This window comes from Odocoileus virginianus, chromosome 6 (assembly GCF_023699985.2).
Source record: "Odocoileus virginianus isolate 20LAN1187 ecotype Illinois chromosome 6, Ovbor_1.2, whole genome shotgun sequence".
NCBI classification, from domain to species: domain Eukaryota; kingdom Metazoa; phylum Chordata; class Mammalia; order Artiodactyla; family Cervidae; genus Odocoileus; species Odocoileus virginianus.
In genome coordinates, this window is record NC_069679.1 from 44,866,532 (window position 1) to 44,891,267 (window position 24,736).

General features: G+C 39.1%; 1 protein-coding gene across 3 annotated transcripts in view; it reads right to left on the bottom strand.

Moving 5' to 3' along the window:
• Positions 1-24,736, bottom strand: part of UNC13C (unc-13 homolog C) — a 655,668-nt gene that overhangs the window by 619,489 nt on the left and 11,443 nt on the right. Inside the window, exons 2-4 of one of the 3 annotated variants that reach the window (XM_070469255.1) lie at positions 18,192-18,289; positions 17,471-17,591; positions 16,112-16,186 (exon numbers count right to left, since the gene is read on the bottom strand). The exons of 1 other annotated variant lie outside the window; for it this stretch is intronic. The gene's annotated coding sequence lies outside the window, so the exon portion shown is untranslated. The remainder of the gene's footprint in view (positions 1-16,111; positions 16,187-17,470; positions 17,592-18,191; positions 18,290-24,736) is intronic. One more of the 3 variants, XM_070469256.1, reaches the window with a different exon arrangement.

The following is a 24,736-nucleotide window of genomic DNA, read 5'->3' on the forward strand; positions in this document are numbered from 1 at the left end:
CTATGCCTTGTATGTAATAGGTATTCACATATAATTTTGTTGACTTGAACTATTTCATCACTGAAATATATCACAGAATAATAGTAATGACCAAAAATCTTTGTTGATATCAAACTATGGATTTGAGTAGATAAATGCTCTAATTCTTTAAAGAATACATCATAAAACTGCACATTGTTTTAGGAGCCTGATGGCTCTTTATCAGCTCCCTCCATTCGGAAATCTGCCAATTTCACTTCACTAGGATTCTGCAGGGAGTTGGGGAATGCATTCTCTGGCCAGGAGCTAAGCTTCATAAGAGACAGGGCACTGCAATGCAAGAAGGAGGCAAAACGATAGAGGAGAGAGACAGACTCTAAATCCACATCTTCTGGATTTCATAAACAGTCAGAGTCAAATTTTGCTTGTCTGAGACAGTTTGTCATTCATTCAGAATTACATGCCAGGACCTGTTTTCTACTAATAAAAAATGTCAAGAAATTAATTTCTGAATTCAATTCAAAAAAAATTTATTGTACCCCTATGCAATCTCTCCTGTGCGGGGCGGGGGGTGGGGGGGGGGAGACATATTGGAAAGTTAAGTAGCAGTAGAGTAGATAAATCATTTTAAAGCCAACTTCAGTAAAATAAATTGTTCTACTAATCCCTCTGTCTAAGATCCTGGGTTTCCCAAACCTTGAAACAAATACATGTTTTTTTTTTTTAGATGAAAGCAGCAATTTTGTCAATGCCCCTAATATTTTCATGAAATTGTGTTTAGACTTCCTGACCTGTGTTACTAGTTCAGAGCTATTGTTCTAGACAATACTGGTTGGAACAATTTTAAACAGGAAAATTTAATCTGCAAGGATGCCCTGCTTCAAAACGCAAACCTGACAGTATGTGGACACCGTTGCACAGATGAACTCACTTGTTCTGTATTCTAACCACATGGAATAACTTGTTATTCAATACAGGCTCTACTCTCTTTCACACCTCAATAACTTTTCTGTTCTCTACACCTAGAATATCATTCATGTCTAGCCTTCCTTGTCTGTAAAATTTGTGTTTCAGCTTCAGAATCATTTGTTCAGTGAAGACTTCACTGACCACCCACACCAAGCTTTTCTCTTTGCCACACTCTCCCGCAAGTCAGTGCATAAGCAATACATATTCTTCCCTACTGTATTCTCATTCCTGTTTCCATCCCCTGGCCTATGTCCTGTTTAATGGTAAGAATGACTTGTCCAGTTTCAAACATCCTGAATCCAGCATACATAAAAACATTCAATAAATAGTTATTGAAGAATTGGTCCAAAAGGTAAAATGTTTCAGTCATGCAAGTTGAATAAGCCCTGAGGACCTACTGCACATCACAGAGCATTTAGTTAATAATACTGCATACCCAAAATTCCAAACTCACAGAAAGTTAGAAATTAACTCACATTTCAGTCACTTATTAAATATCATCAGCTGGTTGTCCAAATATAAACTCCATCCAACACCTAATCATTTTCTTGAATGATTAATCTCAATTTAATATCATATCCTAATTATTGACTTCCCCAAGACATATACCCAGGAATCATTCTAGATTCAATATGATCCATCCTATTTCCATACCCTAGATATGTTCACTCATCCCACTAGTGATGCCTCAGTGCTGAACTCCACAATTTCTCATCTGGACTACTACAATTGTATCCTATATGGTCTTCCTAACTCTAAGTTGGCTCTTCTCTCAAATCAACCTTTCTTAAAACTAATACCTTTAAAAGATATAAATCCTTCCACTTAAATCACTGTCTCAGTAGTTTCATGCCCTGTCCCTTCCAGAAGCATGTCTGCCTAAGACATACTGAAGTAGTAACAGTTCTGTGATCATTGTATTGTTGCCTCACCAATGTGCCTTTGTCCATGCTTTTCCTTTTGGCTTCATTTCTTTCCTGTCCCCTCTATCCCCACATCTTACTCATGAATGTCTCTAAAGCAACTAAACATCTTAGATCCAGCAGGGATTAGCATCACCTTGTTTGACCTCCTTAGGCTCCAGCACTTCCTCCTCTGTGCTCCCACAATGCCTTGAATGCACATTTGTTACGGTAATTCTTAGAGTATAAGTTATTTGTGTGAAATATTTATGTGTCTATATCTAATATGTGATTTGAGAGGGCAGGGGCTGTGATCTATTTAACTTTAAATATTCAAATTGCTTGATATATATTAAACTTACAATATTTGTTGGGCAAATAAATAAATACATGCACAAATGAATGAATGAACAAGTAACAAGCCCATTATTTTGAAGATGGATTATAAAGATAAAGACTGAACTAACTAGCTGAACTTGGCCTTAGATCCAGATAAAGAAAATCAGTATATGCAGAATGTAGGCATCACAAACATTCACATCATGTTAAAAATAAAAAAGCACCCACCTTGGAGAGAGATGGGAAGTAAAGGAGGGTGGGTCTGCATGGACAAAATAGAATGTGGAAATCTCTGAAACTTAGGTTCAGAAGCTCCATTTGAAGAGGGGACACTAATGGTTTTTGGTTTTCAGCACAGCTTCTAGATGAGGCATATTAGCCATATAAGCGTGAGAAAGCCACTTCTATACTGTTTTCACTTGTACATTTTTTTTCTTTTTTTTATTCCATATTATTTTTATTATTTATTGGAGTATAGTTGCTTTACAATATTGTTAGTTTCTCCAAAATATACACAGTTCACGCAGTGCAATATCAAAAAAACAACAACAAACAACCCAACCAAAAAAATGGATGGAAGACCTAAACAGACATTTGTCCAAGGAAGACATACAGATGGTCAAGAGGCACATGAAAAGATGCTCAACATCACTAATTTTAAGAGAAATACAAATCAACACTACAATGAGGTATTACCTCACATCAGTCAGAATAGCCATCATCAAAAGGTCTACAAACAATAATTGCTGGAGAGGATGTGGAGAAAAGAGAACCACTTGTACAGTGATTAAACTGGGACAAAGATAGTATCTCCTCATGGGATAGCTGTAATGAGTTAACACATGTAAATTTCTTAGAAGAGTATCTAAAACAGTGCAGAGCCCAGCACATATTGGTTACCATTAGAACTAAGAAGTGTTGAAAAGATGAAAGAAATATTCACAGAAGATTCATCATGTGGCATCTGTTGTGACAATTAAGGTAGATAGAAGTGGGAGGCAAGCTAGGAATCCTACTCAGTTGGAGGATGACATGAAAAACAAAGAAAAAAATACTATAAAGAAGCAATTGGAGGGGAAATAGAGAATGCTTTATACCTATATGGTCCAGAGGCAAATTTCCAATATAGAAATCTCACCTTCCCAGTCACTGGGTTCTCTTTCTCAGTCTCTTACAATTTCATTACAAAGCCATAGCTACTTTAACAAGGTTTGTTGTTGTTGTTTTGTCGCTAAGTCACATTTAATACTTTTTGTGACCCCGTGGACTGTAACCCACTAGGCTCCTCTGTCCATAGGATTTCCCAGCAAGAATACTGGAGTGGGTTGCCATTTCCTTCTCCAGGGGATCTTCTTGATCCAGAAATCCATCTCACATCTACTGTATTGCAGACAGATTCTTTATCACTGAGCCACCTGGGAAGCCCCTAACAAGCCTGGTGAGTCTCAAATATCACCTTCAGAACTTCCTTCAAGCAAGCGGCCAGGATAGAGCAGGAAACTAACATTTAATGAGCACCTGTTATATTTTAGAAACTTGTGTGTGTGTTAGTTGCTCATTCATGTCCAACTCTTTCAGACCACAGGACTGTAGTTCACCAAGCTACTGTCTGTCTATGGATTTCTCCAGGTAAGAATACTAGTTCAGTTCAGTTCAGTTGCTCAGTCGTGTCCGACTCTTTGCAACCCCATGAATCGCAGCACGCCAGGCCTCCCTGTCCATCACCAACTCCCAGAGTTTATTCAAACTCATGCCCATTGAGTCAGTGATGCCATCCAGCCATCTCATCCTCTGTGGTCCTCTTCTCCTCCTGCCCTCAATCCCTCCCAGCATCAGGGTTTTTTCTAATGAGTCAACTCTTCGCATGAGGTGGCCAAAGTACTGGAGTTTCAGCTTCAGCATCAGTCCTTCCAATGAATATTCAGGACTGATTTCCTTTAGGATGGACTGGTTGGATCTCCTTGCAGTTCAAGGGACTCTTAAGAGTCTTCCAACACCACAGTTCAAAAGCATCAATTTTTTGGTGCTCAGCTTTCTTCACAGTCCAACTCTCACATCCATTCATGACTGGTAGTGGGTTGCTATTCTTTTCTCCAGGGGATTTTCACAACCCAGGGATCAAATCTGTGTCTCCTGCATTGCAGGCAGATTCTTTACCATCTGAGCTTCCAGGGAAGCTCTCCAGAAATTTAAGCCATCCCAAATAATCCTCACAGAAACTCTCTGAAGACATTATTATGTCCATTTTAGAGATGAGGAAACAAGAGGTTCAAAGAGATTAAGAGACACAGCCAAAATTACACAGCTAGTGAGCAGCACCATGTTATCCTCTCTCTCAATAGCTTCCACCAGAGCTTTATGAAAAACAACTAAAGCAAAGAGATATGTTGGTCCTTAAACCTGGGGTCAATGAAGCTGCATACAAAGTGAATGTTACCAGTGGTAATGGACACATGTCCTAAAATGCACCACATACAAGCCCACAAATCTACTCTCTTCTCTTAAGTTCTATTTTTTTTAAAAAAATGTTAGTGGCCCAGATCAGGACAGAATCAAAATCAGTAAAAGATATGTGGGAGGAGAAGGGGTTGAGGAGGGGCGGGGAGACCAGTCTATCATCATATGTATCATATGATACTTAACTACTTGAATTCAAAATCTCATATTTACCCTTCAGTTGTATTTTTTAATTATATACATGTGTGCATGCTAATTCACTTAAGTCATGTATGACTCTGTGCAACCCTATACACTGTAGCCTGCCAGATTCCTCTGTCCAAGGCATTCTCCAGGCATGGGTTGCCATGCAAACCTTCTGAAGGTGATCTTTCTGACCCAGTGACTGAACCATGTCACCTGAGGCTCCTGCATTGGCAGGCAGGTTTCTTACCACTAGCACCACCTGGGAAGCCCTTTAACTACACAGTCATACAGGTGGTGCTACTGGTAAAGAACCTGCCTGCCAATGCAGGAGCAATAAGAGATACAGTTTTGACCCCTTTGTCGGAAAAGTACCCTGGAGGAGGAAAAGGCAACTCTCTCCAGTATTCTTGCCTAGAGAATCCCATGGACAGAGGATCCTGGCAGGCTACAGTCCATAGAGTTGCACAGAGTCAGACACGACTGAAGAGGCTTAGCATGCATGCACACTGTTTTCAGTAATGTTATTTGGGGGTAAGATGTAAAGTTTTTGGCGGGAAATCTTTGAGAGAGATTAAAATGCTAGACTATGTTATGAGACACTAGTAATAATATTTAATTATAACTTTTACCATGTGCCAAGCACTGTATATATAATTTTCTAATAATTGGGTGAAGTCAGTATTATTATTGTCCAGAAAAGGAAGCTGAGGTTTAGAGTTTTCAAGGAAACCTGACTTAGTACATGCAATTAATAAGCAACACAGATTTGACTCCAGGCCCCAGATTTGAACTGAGAATGTATCAACTCCAAATTGAATATTAGGGTCTCATGGGGATTAAAATATTTTTTGCCAGTGTATTAACAAGTCCATTTTGTAAAAAAGCTATTTAGTATGACTTCAACAGTAGGTGTCCTCTTGGGCCAAAAGAGCTAATGAACCTTTGAACAGTCAGCAATTTATTGCTAAATCATTACCAAAATTAAGTTAAAGTCTTTTCAGATCAATAAACAATTCAAAGTTCCTTATCAAATGCAATAAAATAGGTGACCTGGGTATCTGAATGCTAACTTGCAAGGGAGAGAAGAGAAAGAGGGTGATCTGAGAAAGAGGACCTACCAGGTTGCCTCCCCAAGTTCTGAGCTCTCTATTTCAGCATGACCTCTCTCAGCCCCTGACTCTGAACTGAATCCCACCTTTGGCCTAGGAACCTCGGGGCTTGCCACTTGAGTTTCTGACCTTGTGTTTATTACTATCTGCTTAATCCCTGCTACCAGCCCAATGGGGAAATCTCTTCACTGCTCCTTTGCTGGCATTGACTTTGTGTTAAGCACGCAGGACCCTGTCAGGATGATCATTAATCCCCCACCAGAGGAGAGCAAGAAAGCCTCTGTTTCTCATTACAGCACCTCAATAGTAAATATCCTGTACTGTCTGATTGCTGGTTTAAAAGGCATTTTTCCAAGAATAAGTAAAAAAGAAATATGTGAACACAGTTCACCAAATATCTGTTCAACAGTAAATTCTTGGCGATTTGAAAAATAGCTGGCTAGAAGATACTTCCCACGAGGTGGGAAGGGAGAGGGGCTACTGCAGGGACAGAGCAAAGCCTAACCATGTGCAGGGGTAGGTCAGCAGAGCCAGAGGCCCAGTGGGAAGGAGCTCTGACGTGTGTTGTGGAAAAGAGCTCTGACCTGTGTGTTGACCACACAACTCGATGAACAGGACCCTTACAGCGCAGCAAAGTAACACGCCAGGGCAGCTGGAGGTAGAAGGGGAAGCTAGTCACACCATTAGTCACAAGGAGCTGATGGGAGGGAACAGCAGTGTGGCTGGGACAGGGCAGGTGATGAGAAAATAAAAAGATCAGGTTTTAAAGAGCCTCCCTTAGAATGTCTTTATTGGATTTATACCTGTCATATATCTTTCATTTTTGTTGTTTTATTTTTATTTTTTAAATTGGCGTATAGTTGCTTTAGAACGTTGTGCTAGTTTCTGCTGCACAATGAAGTGAGTCAGCTGTACATACACATATATCCCCTCCCTCCTGGACTTGCCTGCTCCCCATCTCACCCATCAGGTCACCACAGAGCACTGAGATGAGCTTCCTGTGCCAAAGAAGGCATGCAGATGACCAGGAGGCACATGAAAAGATGCTCACCATCACTAATCATTAGAGAAATGCAGAGCAAAACGATAAAGAAGCAACACTTCACACCAGTCAGAATGGCCGTCAAAAAATCTACAAACAATAAATACTGGAGAGGGTGTAGGGAAAAGGGAACCTTTTTGCACTGTTGGTAGAAATCGATTAATAAATTGATAGAGCCACTGTGGAGAACAATATGGAGATGCCTTAAAAAGCTAAAAATAGAACCATCATATATATCTTTTTTATATGAGGGAGTAAGATAATTTTGTATATATATATATATATATATATGTAACTTCGGAGAAGGCAATGGCACCCCACTCCAGTACTCTTGCCTGGAAACTCCCATGGACAGAGGAGCCTGGTAGGCTGCAGTCCATGGGGTCGCGAAGAGTCGGACACGACTGAGCGACTTCACTTTCACTTTTCACTTTCACGCACTGCAGAAGGAAATGGCAACCCACTCCAGTGTTCTTGCCTGGAGAATCCCAGGGACAGGGGAGGCTGGTGGGCTGCCGTCTATGGGGTCGCACAGAGTCGGACATGACTGAAGTGACTTAGCAGCAGCAGCATATATGTAACTTATGGTCACATGTCTGACTATGACAATGAAAATTGCTGAAACACAATAATGCATGTGAAGTGTCCCTGAGAACTATTCATTTTTGTGTCTTATGTTAAGATATAAACAAGAAACCAATACATATAAAATTTTTTCAACAAAAATGAGCAAACTAGAAAGTGATTAAGAGGTTTATCTGAAGCTAATAAATGATTTTTAATAAACAGAAAGACCCATTTCTCCAAGAATGAATGCCAAATGATTCATATCCTCTTTATTCTAGCTAATAAGGTATTTTGTGAGGGTTTTTTTTTAATCAAACAATAGCCCATCTACAATTTTTTACTTACCTCTTTTGCTGCTTCTTTGGTTTAGAAGTCCACAATGACATCTAGTACCAATCATTCTATAAGCACTTTGGAATCTACGAAATACTTTCGTGTCTATCAACTCATAATCTTCTTGATGACCTTATGAGGATATTATCCACAGTGTATTGGTATGGACTGTGAGTCTCATAGATGCCAAAGTATTGCCTGGGTCTCCTGATTCCAAACTTGGTTCCTTCACTATAATAATGTACATTCTCCTTACTCCAGACATTTAATATTGTGATAGCCTACTGGCCTCCTAAAGTAATATCATCTACCACTCCAAACCATCCCTTGAACTAATTTCTGTCTTATCTTCCTTAAATATAGCTTTCCCTCTTATTCTCTGGGTACAGATTATTTCATACCCTCTACTTCAGGCCTCTTCATGGTGCCATAGACACACTAGTTTATTCCTTCATTGTCTCTCTCTTTTTAAAAATTTTATTGGAGTATAGTTGCTGTATAATGTTGTGTTAGTTTCTGCAATACAGCAAAGTGAAATGGGCTTTATGTATACATATATCCCCTGTTTTTGGATTTCCTTCCCCTTTAGGTGACCACAGAGAATTGAATAGAGTTCCCTGTGCTATACAGTTGGCTCCCAGCTATCTATTATATACATAGTAACAATAGTGTATATTTGTCACCTCAATCTCTCAACTCATCCCACCTCCCCGCTTTCCCCTTTAGTATCCATATGTTTGTTCTCTATACCTGTGTCTCGATTTTGCTTTGTAAGTAAGATCATCTGTATTATTCTGGTCCTCCAGCTAATCTGGCCTCAATCATTTAAAAGACAGATCAAGAACTAATTGTTTTCATAATAGTTTCTTTATCTTCTCTTTTTCATATGTTTCGAATCATGATCTTTAGTCTTTCATTATTCTTCTAAACTATTTATTAAATACCTCTTGTACATGTTTTTTCCATTTTCAAAATGCTTATTAAATGCCATACTCTGTCGACTCCTTTGTAGACATTACTACATAATGTTTGTTTATAATATCTGCAGTGGGTACTGTTACTGATCCCCATTTTACAGATGAAGAAATTGAGAACCCAAGTAACTGGCCCAAAGACACACAGCTGGGAAGTGACACAGGTAGAAATGCAATCCAAACTGACGGGCTTCAGAGTCCTTTCTCATAAACACTAAGCTCTACTTCCCATGAGAACCAACCCTAAGGAAAAAAGTGGTCACCTATGTAATACATTTGAAGAACTCTTGCCTCAAGAAGCTATGTCACTTTGGTTTTTGATTTGGTCCTTGTTGAAATGCAAATTTCACCAAGGGGCTCTTAGGTTTTAAGGCATGTAAGTCACTTTGTGTCTTGGTATAAAAGGTATATGAATACATCCCTCAAGAGTAGGAGGGAAAAGCAGAAAGAACCCAGAAAAGCATGAGATGGGGGAGAATTTCCCATCAAAGGAGACAAGTAATAGAAGAGGGCAGATATGAGCCCCTAGGCAGCCTTGAATAAGCCTGGCCCACTGACTGTCTTGGCCATGGCCTGGCCCTGTTCCCAGCTACAGAACACTCCTCTGGAGAGTAAGTCTTTGTAACTTTTTTTTTCCAGTCTTTGTAACTTCTGCCCACTGGTGTGGACAGTAGGCAGAGCAGAGGTACACTGGCTACAGATGAGCAACTTAGAATGATGTCATTTCAGAGACATATTGCTTTAGTTTACCTGGATTTTAGCCTCAGATTTCACCACCCGCTCTTATTCCCCCAACTAAAGCAGACGTGGAAACTCAATGAATATAACCGATTAAAGCCAAGCCTCTTTGGTTGAATTAAAGAAACAGTGCTGGAGGCTCACTTTACCTGCTGCTTCCACACTAGCTACCGCCTGTACAGACCCTCTACAGGTACCAGGGCTTGGAGAGTACAGTTCAAACAGCACTAATCCTCAAACTGTGCACAACATAAAATGAAAACCCAGAAGGGTCAAAAACCCTTGCCTGAGTTCAAACGGCAGAGCTGGAACAAAAATACAGGTCTCCTGCCCCAGCTTCTCCTGCCTGTGCTGCACTGCCTCCTTCTAAGGCAATCCATCCAAGAAGATTTGGCATCTTTCTACTATGCCAACATTCTCAGAAGCAGTAATCCAAATCCATCTTTAAGTGATCTGACTTTGACCTTGATTCTCTATGGTCAACATCAGTAATTTTCTGGAGCTAGAAAGTCTTTTGATATTAACAGAGCTTTCTGTAAGAAAATCTTATGAGCACTTTCATCATGTGTTGGAATTCTTACTAGACACATAAGCTGTATAAAGGAAGGTCACTGAGGAAAAACACCATCCTGGAGCAAAAGTTGCCACTAATCCTAATGTTTCCCATGTCTCTGTCCTACTAGGTTGCTTGGCGACATGTTACCAGCTTAGTGACCTGTGATAAGGCAGGGGCCCAAGTCCCTGTAAGAGCAAATTACATGCCCCCACCTGGGCTTCCCAAGCAGTTTTTTACTGTTTTCATCCTAATAGAAAATGATTACTCTGTCTTCAATATTTTAAGATGATTAATCCTTAAATCCTCCTAAAGTAAAATATTATTCTTATTCTAAAAATGGGCTTCCCTGGTGGTTCAGTCAGTAAAGAATCTGCCTGCAATGCAGGAGACCTGGGTTTAATCCCTAGGTTGGGAAGATCCCCTGGAGGAGGGCATGGAAACCCACTCCAATGTTCTTGCCTGGAGAATCCCCGAGGAGGGAGGAACCTGGTGGGCTACAGTCCACGGGGAAGCAAAGAGTCGGATACAAGTGAGCAACTAAGCGTACATATTCTAAAAACAAGAAAACTGAGACTCAGAGACCCTAAGGAAGTTACTCATGACTTACTCAAGTGATGGGAGTACAGTTTAAATGTAAGCGTGGCTCCCAAACCATACACAGCACACTGTTCAAATAAGATGACCGCAATTCTATCAGGGAGCACTTCCATCTTTGGTGAATAGAAGGCATATTCCATTTGGTGCCCAGCTGAGCTCCAACATATACTATTTGTTACATTCGGGGAGGGGCATGGGATGGAGGCTTAAGCCAGACCAGATGGTCTACTGTGAATCCTGGCTCTCTGTATACAGTGAGCAAACTGCTTAACCTCTCTATTCCTGTTTCCTCATCTGACAAATGAGATAATAACAGTACCAACCCCTTCATATTGCTGTAAGGATTAAATAAGAGATCATGAGAGGAGTGCCTGGAACCACAGAAATACTAAAAAATGTTAGATATTATTTATGTTTTTAATAAATAACAGTAAGCTTGTGGTCTGAGCAGACCTTTCTTCTATCCCCATGCCCTTCCTGACTGTAAGACAGAAAAGTGAGTCCTAATGTAACATGGCTCCTCTTTTGCATCCATTTAGACTAGAGCAAACTGCCCGATGTTTTTCATGAGAGACTAAGAATCATACCAATTCTGAAGCCTTGTGAGAAAGATAAAAATGTGTACTGTTATATATAGTTAAATGTTGTTTCTTTTAAAATATTACATACCCTAAAGGAGTGGATAAAAACTTATAATAATAATTTTATTGTATTTTATTGATTTTAAGACAAACATTTTAACATTTCTGAAACTGGGATTGGGACCACAGAGATTTCACATTCCCTGCATATAAACCAGGAATTATACTATCTATGTCCTAGGGGTGTTTACAAGATGTGTGAGATGATGTGATAATGAGAGTGAACACATCTGTCACATTTCTTGGTGGGACATAGTGTCTGGTTTCATTAATATCCACTTTCTTCATTATCCCCCTTACTCCAACAAAATGTTCTTTAACCCAAAACTCATGAAGACATCCAGAGTATCTTAAATTCCCTACTTAGCAAGTTGAATTCTAGGTCCAGGTCAAGCAGTACCACTCTACAGAAGTCTCTCTGATGACCCAGGTAGGAATTAATGTGCCCCTTCATCTGTGTCATGGGCTCACATGAACACCACTGATACACTACACTACACTGTGTTACATGTATTATTGCAATAGCATGAGGTAATATAACCTCTCATTTTTGCATCTATCTTCCCTAATGGAATATATCAGGGTACCGAATATTTCATAGTTGTTTAATTTTTATTGGAGAAAAAAGCAATAAAAAATGTTCCAATATTTTATGAACTATTACTAATCTGTTAACCATAAACAGAATTTGACCTAAATGTTAGTAGGGTGGCAGGGAAATGGATTTATCCTGTTCTTAATACAAATTTAATACCCTCCTGGCTGAAGTAATTATTACACATTCTAAAAAAGCAAGGTTCAAATTTATAAGATATTATTGTATTTCAACAAGAATTGCTTATACAAGTAAATATTTCAGCCACAATTATGCCTTATGCTAAAATTACACTGAATATATCTATAACAAGAAATTATGAGTATTTCTGGTAAATTGATACATTGAATAGATGTCCACATGTCTAATTAATGAAATTTAAAGAGCTCTGCACCTTGGGTGTCTAAAGAAAAAAAATCTGTTCACGAAGTATTTATAGATGATTAGGCACTTGCTAGCTTATTTTGCTCATTTTATTGCTTTTGATCTATAATGGCAAGAGCATATCCTTAAAAGTAACACAAAGGGTTAGTAATCAAATTTCAGACTGATTTCTAACTGGTCAATGTGTGCGTGCATGCTAAGTTGCTTCAGTTGTGTCCAACTCTTTGACCCTATGGACTGTAGCCTACCAGGATCCTCTGGCCATGGGATTCTCCAGGCAAGAAAGCTGGCCAATAGGTGTAAGGGAATGTGTTTTATAACATTAAATATCAGGAAATGCAAATTAAAAACCAAAAAATGAGATACCATTTCAGACAGATGAGAATGGATAAAATTTTAAAAGACTGGTTACATACCAAATTTAAGAGAAGATGAAAAGTAACTAGAATTTTTATGCATTAAAGAAGACAATGTTAAAGAATATAATCACTTTAAGAACTATCTGGTAGTTTCCGGTAGACTTAAACCAACACTTATACTAAGGTCCAGCAATTACATTCCTAAGTATTTATGCAGGAGAAATTAAGATATATTTCTTCAAACTAACTCATGTAAGAATTTCTGTGCAGCCTTATTAATAATGGCCAAAAGGTGGGAAAATATCCATCAGGAGGAGAAAGTATATACAAATTACAGTATATTGAAACAGTGGGGCACTAAACAACAATAAAAAATGAACCACTATTAATACGAATCTTAAAACATGATGAGCAAGGAAGGCAGACACAAAAGAGTAAGTGCTCTCTGATTCCATTCATATGAAGTTCAAAGCAAGACTAACTTATGATAACATAAATCTGAAAAGTTGTTGCCTGTGAAGCATGGGAATTGGCTTGAAAGTGACATAACGAAACCTTTGGGGTGATGGAAATGTCTCTATCTTACTTGGGAGAGTATGTATGTTCATTTTTTTGTATGTGTTTCGTTGCTTATTCATGTCTGACTCGTTGCAGCCCCATAGACTGTAGCCTGCCAGGTTCCTCTGCCCATGGAATTTTCCGGGCGAGAATACTGGAGCAGGTTGCCATTTCCTTCTCCAGGGGATCTTCCCACCCAAGGATTGAACATGTGTCTCCTGCATCTCCTGCAGTGCAGGCAGATTCTATACCACTGTACCACTAGCGCCACCTGGGAAGTCCAAATTATAAACCTGAGATCTATGTATTTTACTGCTTACAAATCTCATTCCAGGAAAAAATACAGCAAGTACTTTGATGATGGAAATTACGCTTGAGAGGCAGTTTCCTGGAATGGTGAAAACCTGTTTAATTGATTTTAGTATGAAAATTAGCATTTTTTTAGTTGCCCCAGTTAGAGGGTTCAATGTTGAAAAAGGCAGTTGGGCTGTGTACTCAAAGACATAAATGTGTAAACAGAAAGACATCCTGTTTAGGGAAGAAAAGGTTCTTTGACATCCAGTCTCATCACAAAGGCCAGACCTCGATTCTCATGACTGCTTGGAAATCTAGCAGACACAGAATGCCTCCTTGACTGAAGACAGACTGAAGTTATCCACAGGTTTAATGTCACCCAATTGGAACAACTACAATAAGTACTGAGAGAGAGATTTACTTCAGCGCTGTATGTTCACGGCACATCTTGTGGATGTGAGAATGTCTTCTTTCCAAAGGTCATATCTCCTCCTGTGCTCCTAATTGCATCATCTCTCACCACCTCTAGAATCATGCTGCAGCAATTATCTCTTCCCTGGCTTCTATCTTAATTCTCTTTCTCTCTACTGGGTTTGTTCAACCTAAGCAATAAGCATGTTTATATCCTACCCGATTGTAAATAAAAAACAAACAAAAGAGGCTTCAGCTTCCCTTCAGTGCTGTGTTGTTACCTCCTCAGGCTACTGCACCTTTCACCTAACTCAGAGGAGTCCTGGTCTTTACTTCCTCATGAGCCAGTCATCTTCAACCTCTTGCTGCCCCAATTTCAGCCTCAGAACTCTATTAAAATTTCTCTTTAATTGGGCACATTTGTACCAAACCTTAATATTCCCTAACCTATCTGCTGCATCTGAAACCAATAACCACTCAGCCTTTCTTTACATCATTTTCTACACCTCCATGACAATACAGCCTCTCCTCTGGACGTGGTTATTTTGGCCAGAGTGGTTACATGATGGATACTTGGCCAATTAATTTTTATATCTTGGGAACTGGGAGTTGGAACATGGAGATTTTGTCAGATCCTTTCAGGCATTTCAACAAGAAAGTGACAATGTTGTGACCTGAGAAATCAACTTTTGATCTTTGGAAAAACTGAGAAGTGAAAACATATTTTCAGAAAGAGAAAAGCTGAACACAGGGTGTCAAAAGCAGAAATAAGAGACCACAGGGCCACAGAAGAAGCAGATTCTGTGTTTCTGATTATTCTCTAGGCCTGGGTCTAAGGCCACAGTGAGTTTTGTCTAAGGGATGATGAGACATCAGCATAGGTAAATGTCTGTGTTCTTCCTTACAAAGAGGCCCTAACAAGGTCCTTTGCTGGCCTCTCACCCTCTTTTCTGACTTCTTTTATTCCCTTTTCTCTAACTTTATCTAACCAAATCAGTACGTCTGCAAATAGCTTCTCATCTTTGCATTAATTCCTATTTGTTAATTCTATTCAGTTTGGTCTGAATAACTATTAACATCTCCCATTCAGTATTTGAATTCAGTAGTCGATATATTCAAGTTTATCTTCATTCATGAAATACAAAGTTCTCTAAATTTCTCATACAATACTAATTAGCAAAACCAACATTCTCTTAGGTATATGGACTAGAACTCTAGGTTCATCTTTAACCCTCTATTAAATTGCTCCAAACTTCTACCTGGTTCTAAATTTTATGGTCCTAAACTTGACTATTTCTCTCATTTGCCAGACCGCCTTTCACTCCAGGACTTACTGCCTTGGTTCAGGCCCTCATTCATGTTCACTTAAGATCAATACCTTTTTTAGAAAACAAAAATCCACAAAAAATTAAATATTTCCATGGAGGTAGTAAAATTTCCCCTCACTGTACTCTACACATTAAAGAACATACATAAACATGTTTGTGTAATCCTCACCACAGACTTTTACACTTAACTACTGGTAAGACTTCTCAGCTGTTCTTCTCACCTCACTGATTATACATAACTCTAGATGTGTCCTTATTCTGCAGTAAAACTGAGAATTTTAAATTTTAATGAATGCTGTCCAATGTGCCAACAGACCAAAACTTAGATGCTTACATAAGTAATATCCTCCCTCCCTTCCCCTTTGAGAGTGTTAGGTCCAGTGCAATTCTCCTCATTCAGTGGAACTTCATTTGATTTTAACTCTTGGGTGAGAGTCAATTATTTACGCTTTAGAGCATGGAAGCAAAATGGGTATGGCACTTTAAAGTTAAAATTAGTGTCTCATAAATAGAGCTGAAATTTCATCCTTTTCCTATATCACAGGGTACTTTTAAAGTAAATCTATAAAGAAATTATTTTAAACTACCTAAGAGCAAGACATCTTTCAACTTTTTAGGCAAAAATAGACCGCATTCCATATAATTGGCAATACATGCTCCCAATAAAGAATTTAACATAACAAGTTCAGTTCTTTAAAAGTTTCTTATATTTTGTATTATGGAATAGTAAATTATACATGGAAAGTCTCTTTAGTTTAAAACTAAAACATGCTTAGCATCAGCCAACTCTTACCTCAAACAAAGAGCATCTGGGAATAATCATCGCCCAAGAAGCAGTTGGTAGCTTGAACTATGGCAAGCCTAGGTGCTGGTATAATTGAAATAAGAAAATAGGAAGAAATTACAAAGGAAATACAAAAATTCTTTTTTATCTCAAATAACCACAGACATAACAATATACGTCTCTCCAAATTCAAGTTTTCAAAAGCCCCGCTAACAAATGAGGGTAAGCCTTCCTCCCTCCCATAAAATTATACCAAGATTCAGTATCTGGTTGTATCCTGCGTTTATCTGTCCCCCTAACTCAGTCTGGACCCTTCACTTAGGACTTGATAACAGCCAGAAAGTAAAGACTCAAAACAACGCTATAGGAAATTAGAGAGACAATCCTTGACACCCAGGAACCACAATCTGTTAATTTTTAATACATTTAAAAATATTATCTAAAATAATTTAAATAAATTAGTAGTGAGAAAGTCTTCTGAGTAAACTTCTGTGTCATAGAAGAAAGAAGGACATAGAAGGGTTTTCCCAGAGTGCTTACATGTCCTTGATATTAAAATCAAAGTAACTGTGACCGTAACATTTGCTTTCCAACCTCCCATCCAAATCCTCTCTCAGCATTAAAGGGAAGATTTGGTATGGCGTAGCTGTGGTGTGCCACACAAACACCCGCTCCAAAACAAAGGCACTCACTCATGCAACTGCCAAAGGCACAAAGCTGAGTCACTCTCTAAGAATGGCAGAGGCCAAGGGGTTATTATCCCTTCTCTGGGTCAGCCCACATGCAGTGACTCATTGATTGGGGTTCCCAAATGCCTAGCCCTCTTGCTTTAACACAGGGGCCATCCTCGTAACAGATGCCTAGGATTGGCTGAGGTCTCTGTTGCAAATACATTATGGCTCAGCTTCTTCCAAAAGAAGCTCTGCACATATATCTCTGTTTCAGATTGTGTTTCCCAGAAAACCTGACTTAAGAAAGTTGTTATCAAGGGAGCACTGAAGAAGTGACTCTAAAATGAGATCTTTTATCTAAATCCTCTCTGTTGGACTGGCAATGAGGACCCAATCACTGATGCCACGTCAAAAACTGATGGCCTGTAGTATACTGTAACAGAACAATCATTAACACATCCACTTTTAGTGGGGGACCAATGTGTGAATACCAGTGGAAGGGAAAGAACTTGCATGTACTACATTGAGGTATTTGAGAGGTTGGGAGAGGAAGTGATTAGTGCCACTGAATGGAATAGCTACTGAAGCCTCTTAATGCAATGGAGAAAGACATCGAAAGGCTTAAAGTGATGCCACCAATTTAAAACTAAAGGTAACAACAGCAGATATCCATGTCATCAGATAGAGAAATTCTCACCTCTCGCAGCAGATGCAGAAAAAGTTGAGCATCAGACCCAGGAACTGATCACAAGTGTGGCAGAGCTCCAGAGAAGGTTTAATTCTCAATTTAGACAGGTTGGCTGTGCCAAGATTGGGGCCTTAATTGGGGAAAAAAAAATGGGACTGTGAGTTATGTGCTGGGGACATCTGGGTTAATTCACTGGAAACTTCAATCCTCATATTTCCCTGAATCCTCTGACAAGAAGTGGCTCTCCCCTGTTAGTAGCTAGTGCTCCACTCTTGCTTGAAAACTTGCAAGAAAATGTGTGCACCCTCTAAGAGCTACCAAAATCATTCCCATGGACCCCCAGACCAATAACTAGGAAAAAGAAACAACACAAGCCAGCTAAACAAAAGAGTTTGTAAAGGGAGGGAAAAGACTATGTGTTGAAGGAACTGAAGAACCTCACCAACATACACGCACCAATAGGATCATATAGGAACTGACAGAGTACTTATGAACTGGATTCTGTGAGTACTAGATCGATGTGGATGTATATAAAGTTAGATAGGAAAGACTTGATTGCTATTGAAGCAGTCTTCCTTAGTGCATGGACAGGTTATCTAATGTGTGGGTATCTCAACATGTGAGCATTCCATGAAAATGGACTGTTGGTACACCATCCCACTCAATATATCACTGAAAGACATCAGAGAGGGAAAAATCTTTCCAATGGGTAGAATTTGGGGTAGGTTACCTGATCATTCACTTTGGGTGCAAAGAGAAGTGGCCGATGGTAAAAATATACGTGGACTCATGAGCAGTGGTGAACCATTTGCCTAATTTCTCAGGAGCCTGCAAGAAGAAAAATTATAACATCAGGGTCAAAGAGACTATAGAGGAGAAATGTGGATGGTTTGAAAGAAAGAGTTCAAAGTGTGAAATAGTGTGTGTTGCATGTAAAGGTCCACCAGATAGTATGCACCATGGAAGTAGCAATGAGTAGCCAAGCAAACAATCATGATCAGTTGAGGCTGAAAGATAAATTATGTATGAATTCAACAGCCTGGGGTCCTACTGATCAAGGCTAAGCGGGTACTGCTGCTGCTGAATGCCCAGCACACCAGCAACAGTGATCAATGCTGAGCACCTAACAACAACATCTTTCAAGATCGACTAGCCACTTGGTAGCAATTGATTACACTGAACCTCTACTCTGGAAAGGGCACTGCTTCAGTTTAACTGGAATCAACACACCTGCAGATATAAATGTGCCTTTTGCATACACATAATTTCATCTTAGACCAAGGGTATTACCTTACAGTAGTGTTTGTGCAGCAGCAGGGTCCTCACCAAGGGCTCCGTTGTTCCATGACACACCACATCCAAACCCAGAAACTTCCAGATTCATAATTTTAATAATAAGAGCCTTTGAAAACACATGTGAAATGCCGACTTAGAAATGATACCCTGATGGGATGGGATGCCGTACTGCAGAATGCAGTATACATTCTACATCCACGGCCATCACATGGTATTGCATCCCCAGTAGATAGAACACAGTGGTCTGGAAACCAAGGAGCATCCCTGCTTATTACCTCTCTCAATGTGCCAGATGGAACATCTGTATTTTGCAACCGCACAACTTAGTTTTTCCTGCTTATAGAGTATCTGACTCCCAGAGGGGCACTGCTACTATTGGGACACAGTGAAGAACTAAGAATCCTTAAGGTATGGTTTCCATTCCATCTCTTAAACCTATGGCAGGAAGAATTGACTCTGATCATTAGGAGAATGTAGGGCTGAAATTACACTATGTAAATAAGGAGGAACACATCTGGCACCCATAAGCAACTGAGGAAAATCTTCACAATTACCTGCCAGACTTGATGGTGAATGGATAAGAATGGCAAAATGACTGAGATCTCAAGTTACTCAGGGATGTAATCTGGATCACCGCAGGAGGTAAGCCAGCTAGACCAGGAGAAGTGCTAGCCATCAGGCAGGAGACATATCAAATGCTATATATAGGAGGAAGTTGATATGTTGTGGTCTTGAGAGCAGTTGCAATCACAAGGGCTCCAGCTCATTCCAATAACTTTCTTCATGTAAGTTTGCCCCAGGAAAAGAGATCAGTAAGCTATCCCAGATGGTGAACTTGACAAATGAAGCAAGAGTGTTTGAGCGGCACACAGCGCAGACCATAATGGATGTCAGAGTGTGAGGACTTCAGGATCAAGGAACAAATCCAGAGTCAAGCCTTGGAATGGCCCTTAGTTCCTGGACTGACCCAGACATCAGTTCACAGATTTCCACATTGTCCTAGAATAAGCCCTAGTTTTGATCTTCAGGTTAAGTGACTCCAGGTCTACAAAATATATTATCTTTATTGTCACAATATGATATCATATGTAGCACAGACAGGTAACAGGTAGCAAATATCAATAACAGTATTGCAGTTGCCATTTTGTATTTGCTTGCTCTGTTCTAGGCATTATGTTGAATATTTTAAAAATTACCATGCTAAATCACTGAAACAATTCTCTAAAAATATATTAATTATTCCTGCTATAGAGAGGAGAAAGCCATGGCCTGGCACAATCCAGCATCCCGCCTAACACCACAACTTTAAAGAGTGGGAGTGCCTACAATTGAGTACAAAATATGAAATGCCAAAACTTTCACGTTGCAACATGTTGTTATATAGATAACTGGAAAATATAAAAAGTACATACTTATGTTAGGGAAAACATAATTTGAATTTAAACTGATTCTCTATTTAAATATACTACTTAATACACTAAATATAAATGTAATAAATATTCTACTGAAAAGGCCCTGTACTGATATATTGTACAGAATTTAAGGAATTAAGTCTTGATGGATCTTTATTAGAAATTGCATCTCCAAGGCAGATTCTTCAAGATCCCAGCTGTTTCCAAATATGGAACATTATTCTAAATCAAATATTTCCTAGCAGCTGGTGAAGTTCTCAGTCAGTTGGTCTGAGCCTTGGAACTGAGGGGCACAGAAAAGCCTAGCCCAACATATATAATGTTTGTGAAGTGTACATATTCAGTTACCAACCACTTGGCCTCATCTTTGTTTACCTTTTCTGTTGTGTTTTCTCAAGGCCTCCTTCAAGTATTCAATTACTCAGGTCTTACCTGACCTACCACAATTTTCAGGAAAGAATCTAATGACTACAGATGTTAATAACTGATGCTATGTAAATTATTTACTTTTCTTAGATATTTGGAAGAATTTTAGACTAACAAAACATCAGCATCCTGGAGTAGAAGGATAAGGGTTATATTGTTTTTGTGTCTTAAACATAAAACTTCATGGCCCTAAAATCTTACCAAATAAATAGAAAATAATTTACTACTTCTAACACATCTAGTATTTTTTCCTTTAAAATATTTGTTTATTGGCCATGTTCAACTTGAATTATTTACACAATAAAAAGAAAACTATGACAAAAACATAATTTTTGGAAGAGGGTATGAGATAAGAAAGATATGTGCATATATCACTATTGAAAGATTTTTAAAAAAAGATTTAAAATTTTATTACATAACACTTAGGTGGGCCTCCAATAAATCCTTTGTAAACAAATATTGAATATCTCATTGAAGCTAGAGTTCTGTCATCAAATTTTTGGCCAGCAGAAGGCTTGGCAGTCCCTGTCTTCTTGCTCTATATTTAACCTTCCTAATCTTTTGTTGGGTTCTCCTGAAAGCTCTATCATTCTTTATTTTTTCTTGGTCTCTCTTTCACTTTCACAGATGATTCTGTGGATTCATGAGATAATTATCTGCTTATTTAGGATAATTTAAAACATTCCAAATATGTAAGGAAATGAGAAACAAAATAGGTATGCTTTAATAGACAGTTGGAAAAAAAAATTTTCTAAAATGAATGGAGGGAAGGCAAGAAGGGGAATTGGGTTAAGGAGAGGAGGGGGAGATACTTCATATTTGTTATGATTTGTTTGCTCTTCGGACAAGGTGGTCTGTTCTTCCTTTATGTGTCCCTTCCCCATTTAAGTAATCCCTACCTCAAAACCATGCTTAGGGATAGCAGTCAGAATCACAGAAAGAAACGTGAATGTGGTCTTAGATTCTTCAGCTCAATGTTTCCCTTGATTTCCATATTGTAAAAATTCCAGAGATCACCAAAACAGAGGAGCTGGGCTATTGCAGTGTTATATATTCTTACCTAGGACTGTTCCTGCTGCTGCTGCTGAGTCGCTTCAGTCGTGTCCGACTCTGTGCGACCCCATAGACGGCAGCCCACCAGGCTCCCCCAGTCCCTGGGATTCTCCAGGCAAGAACACTGGAGTGGGTTGCCATTTCCTTATCCAAAGCATGAAAGTGAAAAGTGAAAGTGAAGTCGCTCAATCCTGTCCAACTCTTCGCGACCCCATGGACTGCAGCCCACCAGGCTCCTCTGTCCATGGGATTTTCCAGGCAAGAGGACTGGAGTGGGGTGCCATTGCCTTCTACCTAGGACAGCTCCTTTTAAAAACAGAGGACACAGCGACCATGCTGTCACTGTTTAAAAAAAAAAAAAGTCCAGTTATGTGTCAATATAAGCAATTTAATACTTAAAAAGCAAGCAGTGGATTGATACTTGCTTTACAAAGGTATTTTGCACAGTTTTCCAGAAAACAAAAAACTAGCTCCCTAGAAAATTTAACATTGATATTAACTTGCAGATAATTTTAAAACCTATATGGTATATAAATTAAGGGACCTCTGAACATAAGAAATAATTCTCCCTGTAGTTTGTATTTGGGTTGTGTTTGTATTCAACAGTTAAAAAAAGAAAAAGAAACAGGTTTTATATTCCATAATAAGCGAAGCACAAATCCTATGTTTGCCAAAGAAGAAATCTATAGATTTAATGACAAAACAGGGGAAGCCTGAGGAGTTACAGTTTTTATTTAAGACTACTACCCTGCCTTGGTGTCTTTAGGAATTGTTTGGGCTGATGATTAGCTAATTTATTATTTTTGTATTTATATCCCAGAATTTCTTACCAGGATATAATTTCAGGCAGAAACCAAGAAAGATTACCTAATTTTTCTGTAACAATTAAGTAGTACTTGTTAATTGGAATTTGCTGACAGTTTCCCAAGACTGTAATTAAGGTTGCATAACCTTGCCTTCACTGATAAATGCAGACTGAACCAAAATGTTCAGGTGAGATATATCTGATCACAGTTTGGAGAGAAGGTACTTATTCAACAGACTCCAAAATACTGAATAATATGCTGACATTAAAGAAACAGCTCAATTTATCCTCTAATGTTCTACTCACACCAAGATGGTACCTGCCTATATCTTCTCTCCCTAATGAGGCTCTAGGCTTCTTCTTGGAAAGACAATTTTTATAACATCAGTCCCTGCATGGTGCATGGTGCTCTATGCAGATTAAAAACTAAAAGATATATTCAAAAGGAATCTAACTATTTACAAATTTGGAGTCAAAACTTTTAAAAATACCAATAGTGTGAAGATATCAGCACTTTATTCATCCACCCAACAAATTTTTATTGAACACTAGCTATGGGTTGTGACCTGCACCAAGTTTGGGGACACGATGGTGGGCAAAACAGAAACAGCCCCTGCCTGCATGCTGAGTGGTGTCTGACTCTTGGTGACCCCATGGACTGTAGTCCGCCAGGCTCCTCTGTCCATGGGATTCTCCCAGGCAAGAATACTAGAGTGGTTTGCCATGCCCTTCTCTAGGGAATCACCCGACCCAGAGACCAAACCTGCATCTCCTGCACCTGCTATAATGACACATGAAATCTTTACCACTGAGCCACTAGGGCGTCTGTAAAATCAGAATTAGTAAGTTATTTATTAATAAGTTGATAATAATAAATACATTAACAGGGAGAATTAATTAAGCAAGCAATTTTAATAAACAATAGTATTTTCTATCCAACCTATTTCACCAAAAAGTGACTCCTTGATGCCTACTCCATGAAATTCAGACCTCCCGACAGCCCTACTCATTACTGTATACCTTCTCCCAAGATATTTCTTTGCCTCTTTGCTTGAATAGAATGTACTTTCATTTCCTCCTCATAGGACCATTACTGTTGCATTGGGGAGTCTTATAATTCATTCCTTCCATTTGTAGTTTGTGCTTAGCCCACATTCACATTCACTACTTTGGCAGCCTACCCTTAATTCATTCCCTGTATAATAATTTGTATTTACTTTCCCGCCCCCAATAGATGTAAGAGCTTTTGACGACAGATCCTCTATTTGTTCATTTGCACATTCCTTCTACGGAGCCTGCCAAAGTGACCAAAGGCTCCTTAAATAGCAACACAACAGCTTGCTGCCCTCCATTCACGACTTTGTTGTCTCCTCTTGACCCACAACATTCACTGCCTAGAATATTCTCTCTGATCAACAACCATGATTTACGTCATCCCCTCTTTTTGAAATGAGCTACCAAGAAAGAATCTTTTAAGCTTTATCATTTATTGTTAATAATCTCAAACACAGAAAACTGCTATTTTCATACCCCATCTGAACCCTTTCCATTGACTAGTTCTTTCTTTCCTTTGCAACTAATGTCTGTAAGCATTCTACCAGTTTTGCAGTAAGGATAAAAATGACACCAGCCTTGTCCTCAAGGAACTCACCAGCCTGTGAAGAGAAAGGCACTAGAAATTCAGATCCAACTTGATGGTGAGGGAGAGAGGTGCTGGGAAAGCCAAGTCCTTCGTTCTCTACACAGGTCACTGCATGGTAAAACCACCCAGACACCTCTTGTCTAAAACTGAACTTGCTTCGTTTCTGCAGAACATGTTCACAGCTCTGTAATCAACCCAGAGGAATTCCCTAGACTACAAGTTTTGTGTAGTTTGTCTAGTTAAGACAAAGGCAACAGTTCAAGAGGCAGGATATACACCTCTCAATCAGAAAGGGACAGAAGCTGTCCCTCAGGCAGCCTAGGGCACACAGCAAGAAAAAGGAATGTAGACACAGTCACCTTGCTGTCCCGGGATTTCTGAAATGTGCATTGTGTGGACATGTTTTAAACCCAAGTTTGGCTTTTTCCTGTTGTCTGCGACACTCTTGTCCCACCTTTTTCCTGAGTTACCTGCTGAGTCTTCAGGACCCACAGACTAATTTCAGTTGTGATCTAAGCAAAGTTTAATTAAGAGAAGCCTGCTGGTACTCAGACATACGAAAAATGTACTGTCTTTCATTCATAGAGTTGATATTTTAGTTTCCCTTCAGGAGGATACTGGCTTTGAATTGCTTTCTTGAG